The sequence below is a fragment of the Candoia aspera genome, chromosome 3 (assembly GCF_035149785.1).
Source record: "Candoia aspera isolate rCanAsp1 chromosome 3, rCanAsp1.hap2, whole genome shotgun sequence".
NCBI classification, from domain to species: domain Eukaryota; kingdom Metazoa; phylum Chordata; class Lepidosauria; order Squamata; family Boidae; genus Candoia; species Candoia aspera.
Window position 1 is genome coordinate 206,325,012 of NC_086155.1, and position 16,114 is coordinate 206,341,125.

Consider the following 16,114-nt stretch of genomic DNA (forward strand, 5'->3'; position numbering starts at 1 on the left):
TTATCCGAGCAAGTTCTGAAGCAGCTGAGAATCCTACCTTGAGGTATTTGTCATCCAACTATAGTCTCTAGGGTTAAGATTAATGCCTGAGATCACCAACCCCAAAGGGGTCACCAAAAAGGGATCTGCCCTTTGAAAGGAGCCAATTTAAGGTGGCAGAAGGGTGATGACTACACCCTAATGGTGTGGGGTGTGTAAAGACATAGAGCTGGGCAGAATCTTTCCTAAGATGAGAGTATTACTTATTCTCTGAATCGCATGGCAGCAGATGAGGCTAGGACAAATCTAAAGTTGATTTAATTCCATTTGCATTTCAATTTGATTAACGGTTAGTTAAAAATAGATAGTATGTCTCCTCTGAACCAACTGCTGATGACTGCAGGGACATGTCCGCAGCAAGAAAGTAGTTTGCCATTGCTATCCTCCTCTCCTCTCCTCTCCTCTCCTCTCCTCTCCTCTCCTCTCCTCTCCTCCCTCCCTCCCTCCCTCCCTCCCAGTCTAATTCAAAATCCTGGGATTTCTTGGTATCCTTTTGTCATAACCCTTCCAAACCCAGACAAGATAAGCCATATTCTGCTACCTGCTGAGATAAGGTTTAGAAACAAATGTGCTATTCCCAGCACACCTTTATTCACGTGATACTATTTGGGTCAGTTCATCAGGAAAAGATGTCCCCTGTGCTGGTAGTGACTCAGATTGTACAAATTAAGTGTATCCTGATTAGGCTTGTTTCAATTTAGCCAGAGAGAGTCAAGGTCACTGAAGGAGAAGGCCCCACTAAGGAGGTTTAGAAGTCACATGATAGTGGGTCTAACAATAACTGGAATATAATGCATGCATGACTGTTTTTACAGAAGATTGAATGACTGATTGATCAGACTTACATCCCTTTTCTTCCACAGCGCTTACTTCTCCCATGTTTTCCCACACCAACAACTCCTGTGAGGTAGGTAAAGCTGAGAATCTTTGTTCTCATAACACTTGCCATCTACGCACAAACCCGGTCATGGCAGGGGACACATTCAGACATTGGGCTTAGCCAGATTCTAAAAGAAACCACAATGGAGTGGGTATAGCTATCACTCAAAATGTGATCAGCCGGGATAGCTGGGGCTATGCAACACAGAAAGTCAAAACCAAAGAGACAAACTACCCACAGGTGAGGGCTTAGGGAGCATATGAAGCAGGTGAGTCTAGTCAGATTTATTTCTTTGATTTATATCCCACCTTTCCTTGAGGAGCTCATGGTGGCATACGCAGTGCTCCCCACAACAACAACAATCTTGTGAGGTTGAGACAGAGTGACCCTAAGTTCCCCAAGAACCTTCCATAGCTGAGGATGGACTAGGACTTGGGTCTTCCTGATCCTGGTCCAATATCTTAGCTGCTACACTGTACTGGTTTTCCAAGATAATTAGATATCCTGCTTATAGATATCTATAATTATATGGATTCATGAATCACTTCTTCCCTATAACAACCACCCTGTGATATAGGTTGGGCTGAGAGGGAAGGAATGCCAATAGAAGGGAATATCTGTATCTCAGGGCTGAACTGTGGAGTCCTTGGTGCTCTCTGAGCTTGACTGTTTGCTTGCAGACATTTCATGACGCAACTAGGCAACATCATCAGTGTGAGGGAGTGCGGGGTTTGCTCCCTGTTTAAATACAGTAGCTTGCCCTGTCAGTGTTGATGGGGGTGTGGCTTTCTCCTTGGTAGTTCCTTGATTAGGGTATCATTTTCTGCTTGATTGTTTGTCTGGTGTTAATCCCTGCTTCTCTGGGTGTTGGCTGCTGGAGAGGATGTGTTCAGGTCTTTTTGTTTCCTTCCTAGGTTTTTTATTGTCTCTGTGGAATGGTGTATTAATGTGGTTTATCTTCATGTGTCTACTGATGGCTGATTTGTCTGAACCAAATACTCAACATCACTCAGGGAGTTTCCATGGCTGAGGGGTGACCTGAACCCGGTCTCCACACTCCTAATCCAGCACCTTCACCACTGGACCACAGTGGCTTTGCTGGTGGGGAAAGAACCCCCAGATTTCAATGTTTAATTATTAAGAATTAGAAGGCAACTTCCTCATTCTCACTTTGGAAAACCTACACACACGCTCTTACACACACTTGTTTGAATAAATATTAGCAATTTGCTAAGGTCGTAACTGTTCCTACCAACAATTATGTATACCTATAATGGGCAATCTTTTTTTTTTTTCCTTTTCTTTTCCCAATTACCATTAATATTATAATTTGTTCTTACAATCTTGGTTCTGTCTCTGACCTGGATTTGAAATCTCAGGCCTCTTTTGGCATGGTACATCAATCATTAGGTGGGCACATCCTGCTTATGAAGACAATCCTAAGGAACGACAACACTGACAATTGCATTGAAAAGCAATGTCTGTTAATCATTTAGGGTTTATTAAGGATGTGTCCAAAATCCTTCTCATCTGATTTCGTTTCCACATTAAGCATTGCAGGTTGCCGATTTTGCATATAAAGTCCATTTAAAATCCTCTATATTTTCCATCTAAATGTTGTGTCAATTCCCATTACTTTGAAATAAGCTTCCCAAGGGGATACACACAGCCCTTATTCATTAGTTTTTAATAAAGACCTAAACATAGACAGATTAGAGATAGAGATAGACACATAGACACACTGATACATCTTTTGAGTGATAGTACGTCTGTTTTATTCTTTGGAATTTTAATTGCTGTTGTGCATTGGTATTTTTTTCAATGTGTTGCAGTCTGTATCCATATTATCTGGTTTTAGAATGCACATTGTAACAAAGTGCCTTGTAGCCTTGTGAATATTTGAATGAATGAATGAATGAATGAATGAATGAATGAATGAATGAACGACCTTGGATACAAGACTGTATCACAACATTTGTTGCAGGATGTTTTGTTGTTGTTTATTCATTTAGTCGCTTCCAGCTCTTCGTGACTTCATGGACCAGCCCATGCCAGAGCTTCCTGTCGGTCGTCAACACCCCCAGCTCCCCCAGGGACGAGTCCATCACCTCTAGAATATCATCCATCCACCTTGCCCTTGGTCGGCCCCTCTTCCTTTTGCCCTCCACTCTCCCCAGCATCAGCATCTTCTCCAGGGTGTCCTGTCTTCTCATTATGTGGCCAAAGTATTTCAGTTTTGCCTTTAATATCATTCCCTCAAGTGAGCAGTCTGGCTTTATTTCCTGGAGGATGGACTGGTTGGATCTTCTTGCAGTCCAAGGCACTGCAGGATGTTACATCTTGTCAAAACAGAACAACATTCTAAGATGAGCCAAGAGCCAGAAAACCTGGGATAAGCCACTAAAATGGACTAAAGAGCAGCTTGGAGATAAATGAGAATGCAGGAGACAAAGTCAAAAAATAGCCAATAATTCAGGAACAGCAATCATCTAAGGATAGAGAATGTATAAGAGCTCAGGGAAATTCTGTTACTGAATTCAGCAGGAATCCTGTCCTGTCCTGTCCTGTCTCAGAAGTTCCAATGGAGGTCCTGGGTGACTGGCATCTGTTCAAGCCTTAAAATATTTTCCTAGGAATCTCCCCCTTCCAAGTCAGTGATAGACCACAAGGAACAATTTTTGAGATTACTGTGTTGTAGCGTGTGCATGCATCAGTAAAACACCAAACCCAAAAATCTCAGTAAGAACATAGTTTTCATCCCATTAAATTGCTTTGGAGGTATGAGCACTGTTTGTAATATTTCCCCCCCCCAGGGGGGGGGGAACATAAATAACTTGAAGAAGAGAAAAATGCAAACAAACCCCCAAAACAAAGCTGCATGTTCCAAACCTGAAATCATTTTCATAAATGATTGTAATTAAATTAACATTTTAAAAGAATGGGGAAGAATAACACAACCTTGGGCACAGGGTGGGCTATACAATATAAGCTTTTTTTGTCCAGGAGGGAGAAAGGAACTGGTTAGAATGGGATGGCATCAGCCCCACTAGGTAGACAATACCAAAAAAAAAAAAAAACTCCACAAGAGAGCTAAAACTACTTTTATTGAGATTGGTTATAATAGCAGAAGTCTGATTCTGCTGTATTGCCTCCTCCTTCTTATAATTCAATGAATTATGGAGGTGTCTTTCTGAGCTGCTTCCAGATGTTATCTGGACATTCTGGACTTAAAATATGTTTTGCCCCTTGTCACTTTGGTGATGCAGCTTGCATATCTCCATCAAGGTCACCTTCCTTACTCTCTACAAACAGCAGCATTTTGAGCTGATATCCAACTGGGCCTCCCATTGGGATGGTTGTTAAGGTAGATTTTTCCTAGCATCTGACCCAAGATAGATGATTCACATCTCCCTATCTCAGACTACATCCTCCTGAGGAATGATGCTTAGTGGAACACATTTGCAAAGATGACCACTCTAACCCCTCTCCTTGGAGAACATGGAGACCCTGCAAAGCCTTCACTGGCCTCTTATGCTGGAGGATTGGTGAATTCCAGCACCAGACATCCTGCAGCCATGACCCTTACCACCTCTCTGTGGTCTTCAAGATGGAGGACCTCCAGCTTGTCAGTCCTTCGAGGTAGGCCAGAGTAGGAAAGAAACACTGCAAGGACTATTGGAATGCCACTTTACTGTTTTAGGGTATAATAACAGAATATTGAAAGCTGGATAGAGAAGCCCTCTGCCTGGTCTTCTACCCGAGAGAATCAAAGCTGGGCAATTTTAAGTCTCCTTCTAATGCCCCCTCTTTTCCTAGGACTGAGCTGACATTTACTTCTTCTTTCATTATCTTTGGTTGGTTCTGCTAACAGTTCTTGCATTCCTTCCATGACGTTATCTCTGTATTCCTGTACACAGCCAGACCTTCTCTGCTGCTGAGCTGGTATGGGAGCACCAGTCACAGGACATCATCCATGGGTCCATCTTCTCATAACTGGCAGGGTGTAGTCCTCTTCCTCGCATCTCCCTCCAGCGTGCTGCCTCTCTCTGACCCCACATTGAACTGCAGCTCCTGACCAAGCACAACTCAGAAGGCCTCAAAACCTTTTCCAGCATTCCAAGGATCCATTCCACTAATCTCAACCTACCCCTGGACACACACAAACACACAGTAATGTACAACTGATCTGATTATCATCTTAATAATCTGCTTAAGGACCTTGCCCAGTATGTATGTCAAACTGACAGCTTACCAGGAATTAAGATGGTCTGATTCCTCACCATCAACCATTACCCCCTTTTCCTTGCAAAAGGTCTATGGTAACTTTTGCCCTTCTTTTTCTTTCTGATATACCAAAAATATATATTTTTGGTACTTCTGGGCACTTCTCACAAGACTGTTCTCATTTTAGCCTTTCTGACCCAATTTCTACTGTTTCTGGCATGCTTTTTGGTTTTACCCTCCTCCTCCTATTTCTTTCACATGTTCCTTTTTATTTTCAGCATTCCAGAAAGATTGCTGTGTATCCACACTGGTCTCTTTATATACCATCCATGTTTCACTAGTAGGAATTTTCTGCGATTGCATCTTCACTGTCACATTTGAGCAAGACACTTTTCTCCTTCCAGATTTCAAGCCATAGAATCTGACCTACATTCCATCCGTGTTCCTCAAAATCTGCTCTCCTGGAATCCAGTATTTAAGTTCGAGTCTTCACCATTCCTCCTTTCCTTAATATCAAGAACTCAAAAATAATATGGTCATTTTCTCCCAAGGATGCAGTCACCCTCAGTTCTTCAATCACTTCCTCCCTCTTGGTTAAAAATCAGAAGTCTGGTAGCTCATGAAAGCGTGTGCCTTTCAATAAAATTTGGTAGTTGGAAAAGGTGCCAGCAGACTCCTGATTTTTTGCCAGCAAAACTAACACTCTTATTATGTCACTCTTGATAAGGATTTCATCCAGTATAAAAGGGCTAGATAGAAGGGCTAGAAATTTAAATGAGTATCTTGACCATATCAGTTCTCAAGAAGATACTGTATATCCAAATAGGTTAAGGGGGTTGTTCAGCCATATCATGTTAACACCTTTAATCTGAAAAAGGGTCACAATGTGATACATGTGTTGGGCTCCCTTGAGCTGCAATTTAAAATAGCTGCACACATATAAAAAAAGCAAAAAAAAAGGATGGCTAGAATCCTTTTTTATAGCAATAAATGTGTTCTCAAAAAGCAGAATGAGGGTCCTACAGAAAGGCCTAGCAATACATTTTTTTAAAAACAGATCTTTATTTTCCATCACTTTGCTTTGCCTGATGAAATAGGTGTCTGTGAAAAGACTATACAGGCAGTCCTTGCTTAATGACCACAACTGGGACCGAAATTTTGGTTGTTAAGTGAAACAGTCATTAAGTGAATCCAACCTGAATTTAAAACCTTTTTGCAGCAGTTGTTAAGCAAATCACCTGGGGGCATTAAGTGAACCACATGGTCGTTAAGCAAATCATGCAGTTCCCCATTGATTTTGCTTACCAGAAGCTGGCCGAGAAGGTAGAAAATGGCAATCACGTGACCACAGGATGCTGCAATGGTCATAAATGCGAACCAGTTGCTAAGCACCCAAATCATGACTGGGGGGGCACTGCAATGGTTGTAAGTGCAAGGACCAGTTGTAAGTTGGTTTTTTAGCACCATCGTAAGTCTGAACCATCACTAAATGAATAGTTGTTAAGTGAGGACTACCTGTAGATGGGCATGAACATTTCTGAAGCCAGCATTCAAGATCTATGTATTTAAGGATCAAAACAACCTCCGACATCCATCAGAACATTTTGCCCCATAGGTATGTAAACTTCTAGTACAGGCCTGTCCCCTTCTGCAGGAAACAAACAGCAAAAGACACCATTTGCCTTTGCAGGTTACAACATAATGTTATTGTGTCTAATTTGCGGATAGGATAGTAATTAATGGTCTAATCGGGAGAAGAAGTCGATGCTCTTGACATTGGGTAATGAATCCAACAAGCTCACACTTCCACATCCAAAATTTAAACATGACTGGCCTCTGTCACCATGTGATGAGGTTCATTTTTAGTTGGGAGATGTATTACAGAGCACAGGTGGCAATGGACACAGTAACCCGTGAGAGTAGAGGCATTTTTATGCCTTTTAAAAAAAATCTATACTCAGAAGGTATTTACAACAGGGTGAATAACGCAGTTCTGGGGTTGGGTTACTTCCCACGCCTATATTTCTCCCTCTACCAATGGGACTGCTCTCTCAGAATCTCCCCACGCTAGAAGCCAGGTCTGCTCAGCAGGCCCTGTGACAGCACAGCTGGCCTTCAAGGCCACAGCTCGCTCTCTCCTTTTCCTTCACTCCATGTCAGGCTCACACCAGCAGAACTGCAGCCAAGACAGGCCTCAAACCCATATGCCACAGCCTCTTTAATACTTCTCATGTATAAGAACATAAGAACGCAAGCAGCACCCTGCTGGATTGGACCCCCAGCTCATCTAGTCCAGCAGTCTGGTCCCCCAGTGGCCAACCAACTGCCCAAGGAAGCCCATCAGTCGCCCAGCACATGGCCTTCAGACAGTCCACTGCCATCAAGGCTGATAGCCATTGATCCCCTGGACTTCCATGAATTGGTCCAACCCTTTTTGGAAGCCAGCCAAGTCAGCACCACATCTCATGGTAGTGAATTCCAAAGTTTAATGGCACAGTCCGGACAACTGCTATTTATTCCTTGTTGATCTTCCTTCTTGCAGCTGGTCCTTTTTTAAAAATTGTCTCCAACTAGTTTCGAAAGGTGGAAACTAAACTCTGGGGCTACTATCAACTTTACATTCCATCCATCTCTCTTTCCTGATTTAAAACACTCTAGCGGTGGCGCTGCGGGTTAAACCGCTGAGCTGTTGAGCTTGCCGATCGGAAGGTCGGTGGTTCGAATCCGCAAGACGGGGTGAGCTCCTGTTGCCAGTCCCAGCTCCTGCCAACCTAGCAGTTCGAAAACATGCAAATGTGAGTAGATTAATAGGTGCCACTTCGGCAGGCAGGTAACGGTGTTCCGTTTAGTCATACCAGCCACATGACCACGGAAGTGTCTACGGACAAACGCCGGCTCTTCGGCTTTGAAACGGAGATGAGCACCGCCGCTTAGAGTCGGACACGGCTGGACTTAATGTCAAGGGAAACCTTTACCTTTACCTATGTATAGAAAATGTCAGTCCTGTATTTTAAATACAGGTAATGTGTGCAGAGGAGTCTTCTCATATCAGCCTTAAAAAAACCCTATAAGGGTTGGGTAGATTCCAGACCCTGACTACACTATAGTCAACCACACTGTCAATGAAACATGCTCAATAGTGTCTTCAGCAAAATGTGTATTGGCAGAAAGAGAAAACACTCCTTAAAGACTGGAGTCACTGAAGATATTTAGGCCGCTTCAATTATAGGCTGGGGATGAGATGAAGCCAATGGCATGATGGGACTTCTTTTGAATATCTGCATAGAACATTAGCATGCAGTTTGGTGAATCCTTTTATTTTATATATACACACATACACATGCACACACAAACACACACACAAAGGGAAGTATGGATATTTTGTTCTCTCAGGGGAGTACAAATTTAGGAGATTCACATTGAAATGGCCAGTGAATGCATTTCCACCCTGTCCCTCCGAATGCCTTTGATATCTGTTGAGATCCTGCCAACATGCTCCTTCTTTGAAAGCGGGCTTTCCCCAAATAATATTTATAGTGCTCTTCATGTGCTAATGTGGCAGGAATAGAAGGCTTGATTTAGAAGGATCTGGAAAGACTGCGACAATAAAAGCAGGCAGCAAGGGAAGGTGGTCAAAGCCACCAGATTCTAAGGGCGGGGGAATAAGAACCAAATTATTTCAGTAAGTCAAGTCCACCTTTTAGCCTCTGTGTTTCCTGCTGAGTTTAATTTCCATCTTAACTTTCCCTAGTTGCCTTTTTGCACATTCCCGTGAGCTATAATAACCATGCAAAGCAGTTTTCATCTGCCCAGGTCATCCTCAGCGCAGTGCTGCCTTTCATGGCTTGGAGGGAATTCGCTGTGCGACAAGAAGGAATTTTCATCTTGTTTCCTGTTACAGATTGTTTTTCTCATAGTTTGTACAGTAAGGACATAAGAAGAGCTAGGGAATAACCCCTGCAGAAAACAGGAGCTCAATAAGCATCCATGGCTTTCAACTGATGTTTATCTCACTCCATAGCCTGTGAGGAGTGGGTAGGTGATTCCCTTTCTAGGCTCATAACTTATATATGCTTATGGAAGGAATCTGAACAGCAGTTGCTATGAAATGGTCTACCATCCACTGCTCCAAAGAGGTTCCATCAATGGCCACAGAAATCTCTGTTAGTAGGAAAGACTGCTCCTGTGGTAAGGTTCCTTCAAAGTCTCCAGGTTGTGGGAATGTTTAAAAGTGTCAGGGTCAGCCTCGCTCCGAATAAAACACGGACTCACTTAATAGGGATTAAGGATTTCCGGTTTATTGAAACGGTACTGACAGAGAGAAAAACCGGAATGGGGGTGCGGTGTTGAGGTGCCCTGTTTATACCCTCTTGCGGGGTCCCGTGCTCCTCCACCTTTCATTGTCCCCATTCCCCTTGATGGGTTTCTTGATGGCTGTGGGGGCGTTTTCCCAGTTGCTGTCCTTGTCCTCTTGGTTCAGGTGTGTCCTCCAGGGCACCAGGTGCGGTTTATCGCTGCTTTTCTGAAGTCCTTCTATTCAGCTGCATATGATTCCATGGGTGTGGGTGCTTTGGGTGCTTGGTTTAAGCGCTGATTTAATTATCTCCTTCCTCTCTTTCTTAATGATCATGATCCACGTTGTGAGGCTCTTTGTGCCTTGCAACGGGGTCATGACAAAAAGCCATCAAAGCCATAATGATATCAAAACATAGGCTGACCAGACATCCCGTTTTGAATGAGACAGTCCCGTTTTTTTAACATTTCCAGTCTTGTCATTTTAATATAAATGTCCATTTTGTCCCTTTTTGTTAAAAACCTTACTTAAAAATTTGAAAGTTCCTGCGAACCTGTCAGAATGCAGTCTGACTTTGAGTGGAAGGAGGGGGAGCTCAGCAGAAATGGCGGGAAAAAAGCTGCAGAGCTCAACCTGGCGGGAAACCTAAAAAGAAAAAAACAGGATCAGCTGATAGGCAGTGATCAAAGGGTGAGCCGATTGGCTCCTGCCTTGAAACAGCGGGAAGAAAAGAGCATAAAAGCACGGTCAGAGGAGGACAACCATTCACTAGACCCTCCAGCCCAGCCTTGCCTCTCGCAAATGAAGGAATCCGAAGATTCCCAGCCTGAGAAAACTGGAGAAGTTCCTGTCTGCTGATCCAGCCCATCACCCAGCCCTGCCCTGTTTTGCCATCCCAATGTCCCATTTTTAACCCCATCCTGTTTTGCCATCCCAATGTCCCGTTCTTGTCTCAAGGAAACATGGTCAGCCTATCAAAACAATACTACATGCGCCACAGCATGCTCATGCAAATGACCAAAATTAACATACATACATCATTTGGCATTGCAAAATGATGCAAATCAAAATGCAGGCCCCTTCGCTCCCGGCCCTCCGGTAGGGTTTGAAGACCTGGTTCTGCTGCCTCACCTGGGATGGGAAGGGCAATAGCTCTTCCTGGGGGTGGCTGGTGGCATAGAGTCCTCCCTACCATCTTTGCCACTTGGATTTTATATTTGTTTATTTTTATTCTGTCAGTTGTCTGCCTTCTAATTTATGCATTGATGGTTTTAAATGGTTAATTTTACTGTAAACTGCCCAGAGTCCCCCTGTTTGGGGGAGATGGGCAGTGATAGAAATTTGGATAATAAATAAATAAATAAATGTGTTACTTGCATCATGTGCACGGTGACGTCATGATGCATATAGCGTAACTTGCTTCCCCTTCCCCCTTGAAAACACCCGTAATGACCAGTAGTTTTAATTTAAGCCTGGGAGACAATTATAAACCGGCACTCCATGTCCAAGCAGTTGTGACTTGCCAACCTTGACACTTCCAGTCATCCGACAGTCCAGATAGGTTTAGTACCCATCCGTTAATTCTTTTCCAAACGTTTTGTTCTGCCATCGTGGCCCTCCAGCCCCTTATTGAAAGGAGAGTCCAGAAAATACCAGGTTTGGCTTAAAATAGCACCAATCATCTCTAAACTCTGCATCAGTGTGATGTAGAGTTAAGATGGTAGACCAGGACCAAGGCGACCAAGCATGTCAATTGATCCATTTATTCATATTTCTGTACTTTGGGTTGAATTTGGATTTCTATACCTTTCAGTACAGAACTGGGGGATGTGTGTAGGGTATGGTGTGCAGATAGCCCTTGCTGGGCACTTTTTATTGGGAGACAAATATCTCTAGTGAATTTCTTTGACCTTGGCTTTATGGGACATCATGATGAATAGAGGCATCAAGCTTTCTTCTTGGCTGGATAATCTCAGAATGATCAGAAACTCCTGCTCTACAGCCAAGCCCACCTCTGTGCTGTGGGCAAGAGAAAATCACTGGCTTTTTGTTCCTTGTATGTCTTGCCCTTAGTGGCTTTGCCCAGTCAGTCTAGACATTCCCCCAGTCCCACTGAAAGAGCCTCCTTCCCAACTCTACATCCACTCCATTAATCCTCTAACTCAGCCAGGGGTTGTTTAGGCTCTTCTAAAGTTCATCCCCCACTGAGTTATAGTTTCAAAGAAAACAGCAAAAACTATTTGGCACCCTTCTCTGTCTCCGGCTTCTGGGGATCAGAAGCGAGATCTCATCCCATTTCAACATAATATCATATAGTTCAACTGTGCAGTGACTCGCATGAACCACTTCCCCCAATGGTCTCTACATCAGTCTTTCCTATTCTGAAAGACCTCCAGATGTGTGGACTTCAATTCACAGAACGTCCCAGCCTAAAGAGCCATTCCAGAGAAATCTAAGAGCTGGTCCAAAATCTAGAGAATACCCAGGCCAGAGGAGCCTGCTTTCAATGAATTGGCTCTCTGTTTCCCCGCAAGGGGGAAGTAATGTGGGTTCATTGAAAGTAAAATGTTTGGTAAGCACTAGACCAGAATTCATCCCTGCAGCCTACGTTCTTAAAATGTAGACCAAAAGATGCTGGTGGGAATGGTCTTCATACCATCAGCTAGATTTGACCCAAAGTGAGAATTTCTTCTGAGCAGCTGATAGCAGCAAAAGGAAAAGGCTTGTATTGAAAAACTTCATTTAGGAGGGGTTGGAGGGTAGCTCCTGATTTTCTGAGTCACCATAGGTGAAGAAGATATATACAGAAAAAGTGACATGTTTAGAGAAAGAAAAAGAAGAAGGTGAAAGCTTTGAGTTGTCAAACCTTTGAGGTAGGCCCAACCAGGAAATTGAGTCCATAAATTCCACTAGAGCTTTTTTTTATTAATATAGGCTGTGGTAACAAAGTCTTGAATTCCCCACTGTGTTTTCCCTTCCTTCCCTCTTAGACTCTAGTGAATTGAGGTACAATCAGTTTGAGTTTCTTTCTAATGTTTTCTCTGCTTCCCTGGCTTAAAGCATGTTTTTGTAAGCCTTTCTGTGTCGTTTCTCCAAGGACATCTCTGTGGATATCCACGTGAGGCTAGGATTTATGAGGAAAGATGGAAGGAACGGAGTTGATTTAACAAGGAAAATGGGCGATTCAGAAGTGGTGTGATGGGTTCCTTATATTGTCTGAAGGGTTCTCACACAGGCAATGAATCAAATACATATATGTTCCTCCAATGAGGAGCATCTAAGTTCTTCATATTATAAACAAGAGGATTTTTACTAAATATGAGGAAGAACTTCCTGAGGTTCAGAGCTGTTTGATAATGAAAAAAACACTCTCTGAAGATGGGGGACATTCCTTATAAAAGTTTTTTTTTAGAGTCTGAATGGACATCTACAAGGAATGTGACAATATTTGACTTTTTGCATTGGCAGGGACCAAGCTAGATGACCTATGATTAGGGCTGTCACATTTGGGCTACAAAACCTGGAAGCAACTAGACACAAACAATTCTATCCTTGTTCCTATCTAATGGATCACCTAGATATGGCAATGTCATCTATAATTCAGTGAGTCTCTGAACTTTTAACTTATGGAGATATCCGTAGGTTAAGTAAAAATTCTCACTTTGGGTCAAATCTATTTGATAGCATGAAGACCATTCCCATCAGCATCTTTTGGTCTACATTTTAAGAATGTAGACTGAGGGGATGAATCCCAGTCTAGCACTTTCCAAACATTTTACTTTCAAGGAACTCACATTAAACCTTTTATAAAGAGTTTCTTAATATAGGCTTCATCCTATTTTCTTTTAAAATCAAATTCTGATTAAAATCTTCCCTGTCAGTTCCACTTATGGAGGAGAACCAGATAGGGCTCTCTGGCCAAATAAAGGACATATGTCATTAAAGCACCTTGATGCGAAACCAGGTTTCAGATACTCTTTCACAGGAGGCAAAAGAGTTTTGCTTGTTGTCTTAAAGAGTAAACATTTAGGATTTCCTCCAAAGCAGTAAGATGGGATTTCACAGATGGCTATGGGTGAATCTTCCTATCACCATAAGCCTCTGATTGACTGTTGCAGCTATTAGTTTTGACAGCTACTGCAAACACACATGGAGGATTTCCTTCTGGGAGCTGTTCAACTTCCCCATTTACCCACTAACTCAGTATGGCTGGAAGTAATGGCAAAAGGGAAAAAAATGGTAGAATCATTTGGAGAATCAGTCTATAAGGAGGCTTTTTCAAAGTCAGCTACCTGAAAGTTCGTAATGGCATTTGATGTCTGCTTCCACCAGATCTCCAATTTTTGCAGCACAAAAAATCCATTAACAATACCATTAGGTAACTATAATGTCAGAAAGTAGCCTTTCCCATTGTTTCAAATCCATCCTCAACCAATCGAGCATCCAACCACAATTCTACAGTTAAGACAACTTGGGTATTTTATTTTATTTTATTTTATTTCTAACCCTTTCACACTCACCCCCTAGCTCACAAATGGCATTTGAGCCTCAACAGACACCATCATGTAGGTACAGGAAGATTGTCATTTGTTCAAGCCTTCTTGTTGAGCCACATAGTTGAAAGAGGCTTTATCTCATGAACAATATAGTGTGTAAGTGCTTCGAGCTCAGTCTTCTCCTTAATTACACTATATTAAGCCTTCCCTTATAGCTTGTATTCAGCTATAGAAGCATGTTTCCTTTCATATGATTTCCACCCACTCTACTTTTCAGTTTTAATTCTCCAAAGTATTCTGGCTGTCATGAGAACATCCCAAGTGCTGCCTGAAGAAATAGAGATAGAACCTGTTCAAAACTGCTTAGCTCTGGCCAAAGAGGAACTTGGCAATATCTCTGAATGGATCAGTAACAGTTCCATTCTCTTACAAAAACTTTCACCCCCATCTTATTATATCTTAGCCCACTCTAGGCTAAGATCCTATCTCACCTTCTAATTTTGGTCCCACCACAGCATTCTTTGGACCGTTGGCAGTGAAGATGCAACTATGCTTGGCTGAATGCTTTGAAAGACCTCTAGGGCAGTGTTTCCCAAACTTGGCAACTTTGAAATGGGTGGACTTCAACTCCTAGAATTCTTAGCAATGGGCATGCTGGCTGGGGAATTCTGGGAGATGAAGTCAGCATACATTAAAGGTGCTGAGGTTGGGAAACACTGCTCTAAAGGACTGGGAAATTACCCTGTGAATGATGGCCTATGATCCCTAGAATGAAAGATATTTGATTTCTGCTAGATACCTTTCCAACTCTATGATTGTAATTCATTGTTGTTGTTCTGGCCCTTTCTAGTTTAGGTGTATAACTAACTATACACCTAAAGTAACTGTTTACAAATGTGAGCATTTAGGCAAAATAGCATACAAGTGTGGGCTTATCAGGAGAAATGCATACAGAAGCATACAAGATGCATACAGCTGTAAAGTTATACGTAGACTTTTAAAAATAAAAATTGGAAACTGATTTTCTAAAAAACAAACAAACAAATGAAAAAACCTGCAAATAGAGGCAGCAGTGAGGCCAAAGAAGAGGGGAGGGAAAAAAGAAATTGAAATTAAGAGCATCTTCTATTTTTTTGTACATCAGTAGGAATAGCACATATGTGAAAATAAAACATTACTTTTAATTTATTATACAACGATGTTAGTAGGGCAAAGTGATTTATACAACCATTAGGAAACTGAGCCTCATTTTGTCTTTGCAAAGAGCTCATGGCCTCAGTACAAATTGTAGGGCCAGATCCAAGCTAAGCAAAAAGAAGGTTATTTGAATGAAAAAATAGGAGTTTCTTGGTGCAATATGTTTAACCGGATCCGTGAAAGACCAAATGATTGCTTTCACGCAATGTGGGAAGCTTGGTTAGTTTTTATTTTTGTTTGTTTGTTTGTTTGTTTGTGGCTTAGCATGTTGACCACACTTCATCCGCTTGGTTTCTTGATCAGCATATTGTGTGAACCCTATATCCTGGTCTATGACCATAATAAAGATTTGATATGATTTGATCCCAAACTGTCCTGACTCCCAGGAAACACTCTGAGACAAGGAACTGTTCTCTAATGTTTATGGCTAGTACATAACAGGAATCCTAACAAACTGAACAAGCGTGGGAAAAACCCAGCCATATAAACCCCGCAGGTTAAGGCGGTCCCGATCTGTGTCTCTTTGAATGGCTCACCAATTCCTCAGTGCTACGCATGCCCTTAAAAGTCTGGAAGGGAGCCCCCTGCTGGCCATCCTCACTCATGACACAAACACTCAGGAACCAGCCATCCACCGACACTGGAAGGCTGAGCTGATTCGACACAGCATTACCAGCCATGGAAACTAACGGTGCAGTTTTCAACTCTTGCAGAAGCGCAGTAGAACTACATAGTTAATCATTCCAACAAGCTGCTCCATTCAATAAGTCCATGGCCGACATTACTTAATGCTGAAATGAAATGCGGTGCAGCTTTGAAGACACTACAGAGTCTTACGCAAGGAAGAAAGCCTCAGGATAAACAGAAAGGCTCTTAACTGATCTCTTCTTAAATGGTTGAAAAAGGCAGGGATATTTCTGGGGAATTTCATGGAATTTTCACAAGCATGCAGTGGTGACAAAGGTCCCAGGGTCATGTGAGATA